Raw genomic sequence first — 4,245 nt, 5'->3', positions numbered from 1 at the left:
TCAAATATTCTGCTTCACTTTCCTGTTTCATGGCAAACTATAATATGATCTGACATCCAAACTGAAACATTGTGATTGCTCGCCCTCAAAACAAACTACAGATTGAGAGCCATTTTGGTGTAGTGGTTAAGTGTGCAGACTCTAATCTGGGTTTGATTCCCCACTCCTCCACTTGCACCTGCTGGATGACCTTGGGCAAGCCATAGTTCTGTCAGAGCAGTTCTTGAAAAATAGCAATTTCTGTCAGAACTCTCTCAGCCCCACCTACCTCACAGGGTGTCTGTTATGGGGAGGGGAAGGGAAAGGAGATTGTAAGCCCCTCTGAGACTCCCTTGGGTAGTGAAGGGTGGGGTATAAATCCAATATCCTCCTCCTCCTCTTCTTCTTCTTCCTCAGAGTTTGCCAGTTAATGGCCTCATAACTGGAAGGGAGGGAAGGAGTTGTAGTACAAGACAGGAAGCAAACAAGACAGTATATGAGCCTGATACTCATTCCTGTAACACCAAGACATGATCTAGCATTACATCTGAACCAGGATGGTGACTCCTGCAACAATGTTACCATTGAGTTTCACATCTGAGTAGGGATTTCAATTGGAGTAATCCATTAATCACCCCCATCCTTATTTCCCGATGTAACAAATGTAGAGAATTTTTAGCATAGCCCTTTAATGGAGCACAATGTCAAAGGCTACAACTGGCACCCATAGTTTTGTGTGACATAAGCCCTTTTGGGCAAACACATTAAGTTGCCTTTCACGTTGCCTTAAAAATCCACCTGCATTACCCAATATTAGCACGTGTTTTTCTCGTGTTCAAACTTCATAAACATCCCACGGCTGTTTAATATCTTCCTTGTTTTTTCTACCCATTCTTAATAAAACTGATTTCTCCAGCACTTTTTTTCCCCTAAGCAAAATTCTCAACAAAGCCTCTGCTCATAATCTGAACTGAAATGTTCACATTGGTGACTTCTGGAACACCCCACCCAGAAATCATCAGATGGGTTTGGGTGTTTGTTTGTTTTTAAAATTTGCATCCCAGTGGAGAAACATTTCAAGGATGGAAGGTGCCTGCTTTGAAATATGCAGTCATTCACATTAGGGGCGCCTTCCTCTGTGTGTGTGTGCGCACGCGTGTCTGGTCTCCTCTCTCCGCCTCTCCTCTGCAGCCTAGAAAGCCTGCATCATGTCCTCCTTTTGCTTTACACTCTCATGTAAGAGCCTTCCATGAGATTGCCTCTTGACCCTTCGCACCTTTCTCCCTAGTGGGGAAAACTCTTCTTCTTTTTGTTGTTGTTCAGTCGCACATTCGAATCTGACTCTTCGCGACCCGATGGACCACATCATGCCAGGCCCTCCTGTCTTCCATCATCCTCCGGAGTCTGCTTAATTTCATGTTTGTTGCATCAATAACACTGTCTAACCATCTCATCCTTTGCTGTCCCCTTCAAACCGGAACCAGTTTGCTGTAGTGGTTAAGTGTGCAGACTCTAATCTCCTCCACTCGCAGCTGCTGGATGCCCTTGGGCAAGGCATAGCTCTGTCAGAGCTGTTCTTGAAAAAGAGCAGTTTATGTCAGAGTTCTCTCAGCCCACCCACCTCACAGGGTGTCTGTTGTGGGGAGGGGAAGGGAAAGGAGTTTGTAAGCCGCTCTGAGACTCCAAGTGAAGGGCGGGGTATAAATCCAATCTTCTTCTTCTTCTTCCTTCAGTCTTTCCAAGCATCAGGTCTTCTCCAGTGAGTGGTCCCTTCTCATTTGAGCTTCAGCTTCATTATCTGGCCTTCCAGGGAACAGTCAGGGTTGATTTCTTTTAGAATTGACTGATTTGATCTCTTTGCAGTCCAAGGGACTCTCAAGAATCTTCTCCAGCACCATAGTTCAAAAGAATCTGTTCTTCGGCGCTCGCTCTTCCTTATGGTCTAACTCTCGCAGCCATACATTACTACTGGGAATACCATTGCTTTGACCATACAGACTTTGGTTGGCAGGGCGATATCTCTACTTTTTATTATGCTGTCTAGGTTTGCCATCGCTTTCCTCCCAAGGAGCAGGCATCTTTTAATTTATTTATTTATTTATTTAATTCAATTTATACCCCGCCCTCCCCGCAATGCGGGCTCAGGGCGGCTTACATAGGGGCAAACGGCAATATAAAACATAATTAAAACCATTTAAAATCCAACAGTACAAAAACATTCATAACATTCATAAAATCCAACAGTACAAAAACATTTCATGGCTGCAGTCACCGTTTCCAGTGATCTTGGATCCCAGGAACGTGAATTCTGTCACTGCTTCCATGACTTCCCCTTCTCTTTCAGGACTTCCCATAGTTTGTTGTGATCCACACGATCGAAGGCTTTAGCATAGTCAATGAAGCAGAAGTAGATGTTTTTCTGGAACTCCCTTGCTTTTTCTATAATCCAGCAAATATTGGCAATTTGATCTCTGGTTCCTCTACCTCTTTGAAACTCAGTTTGTACTTCTGGCAATTCTCTACCCACATACTGCTGAAGCCTAGCCTGTAGGATTTGAGCATGTCCTTGCTAGCATGTGAAATGAGTGCAATTGTGTGATAATTTGAACATTCCTTGGCATTGCCTTTCTTTGGGATTGGAATGTAAACTGACTTTTTCCAATCATGTGGCCACTGGTGCGTTTTCCAAATTTTCTGGCAAATTGAGTGCAGCACTTTAACAGCATCATCTTTTAAGACTTTGAATAGCTCAGCTGGGATTCCATCACCTCTGCTAGCTTTGTTGGTAGTAATGCTTTCTAGGGTCCATTTGACTTCGCACTCCAGGATGTCTGGCTTGAGGTCAGTGATCACACCGTCGTGGTTGTCATGGACATTAAGGTCCTTCTTGTATAGTTCTTCTGTGTATTCTTGCCACCTCTTCCTAATCTCCTCTGCTTCTGTTAGGTCCCTACCGTTTTTGTCCTTTATCACGGCCAGCTTTGCATGGAACTCTCCTTTGATTTTTCCAGTTTTCTTGACGAGATCTCTAGTCCTTCCCGTTCTATTGTTTTCCCCTATTTCTTTGCATTGTTCATTCAGGAAAGCCTCCTTATCTCTCCTTGCTGTTCTCTGGAAATCTGCATTCAGTTGGACCGATTTCACACAAGAGCTGTGCCGCAGTTGTGCCTCCCTTTGCCCCGCTTCTATTGGTCAATCTCCCACTTGAAGGCGTGGCCACATTTTGACTTGCGGCTTCGCCCGATTTTCCCCATGGTTTCGTGATCCTCAAAAAACAGAATCACGAAACCGCAGGGAAAATCGGGCGAAGCTGCGGGTCAAAATGCGGCCGTGCAGCTTCAAGTGGGAAATTGACCAATAGAAGCAGAGCAAAGGGGGCGCAGCTCTTGTGTGAAATCGGTCACAGGTAAATCTTTCCTTTTCACCTTTGCCTTTCGCTTTCCTTCTTTCCTCAGCTATGTGTAAAGCCTCATCAGACAGCCACTTTGCTTTATTGCGTTTCTTTTTCTTTGGGATGATTGCTGCCTCCTGTACAATGTCAAAAACCTCCATCCATAGCACTCTGTCTATCAAATCTAGTCCCCTAAACCTATTCTTCACCTCCACTGTATATTCATCAGGGATGTGATCTAGGTCAAACCTGAATGGCTTAGTGGTTTTCCAAACTTTCTTCAGTTTAAACCTGAATTTTGCAATGAGTAGCTCATGACCTGAGCCAGTCAGCTCCAGGTCTTGTTTTTACTGACTGTGTAGAGCTTCTCCATCTTTGACTGCAAATGACATAATCAATCTGTATTTGATGTTGCCCATCTGATGATGTCCATGTGTAGAGTCACCTCTTTTTGTTACATTCTTTTAATGTTTTTAGTCTTAAAGTGTCAGGAGCAGGGAGTTACTGCTTCAGAGTCGCTGTCTGAGAGCCTCCCATGATTTATTTATTTATTTATTTATATTTATTTATTATTTATATTTACATCCTGCCCTCCCCGTAGGCTCAGGGCGGCTTACATGGTATGTTGCTGAGACATACAATAAAACAGTAAAAGCATTAAAATATTAAATAGCATTAACACACTTAAAACATCATACAAATACAACAGTAATTGGTGCTCGCCTCCGAAACCAGATGGTCGTCAAAAGTCCCGTTCTCTTTCAGAGTGTCCACATCTGATAACCCTGTCCACAAGCTTGGGGCGTAGATAATAATGATGGCATGATGATGGTGATGGTGGCGGCTCCTATTCAAACGCCTGGCGGAAGAGCTCC

General features: G+C 43.9%; 1 protein-coding gene across 2 annotated transcripts in view; it reads left to right on the top strand.

Annotated features, from left to right (window-relative positions):
• The window catches only part of FAM107A (family with sequence similarity 107 member A), a 123,988-nt gene that overhangs the window by 106,655 nt on the left and 13,088 nt on the right, over window positions 1-4,245 (top strand). The gene's annotated exons all lie outside the window — the stretch shown is intronic.

The sequence above is a fragment of the Gekko japonicus genome, unplaced genomic scaffold, assembly GCF_001447785.1.
Source record: "Gekko japonicus isolate JY-2015 unplaced genomic scaffold, Gekko_japonicus_V1.1 scaffold129, whole genome shotgun sequence".
Lineage (NCBI taxonomy): Eukaryota > Metazoa > Chordata > Lepidosauria > Squamata > Gekkonidae > Gekko > Gekko japonicus.
This window is presented reverse-complemented; position numbering and strand designations above follow the sequence as displayed.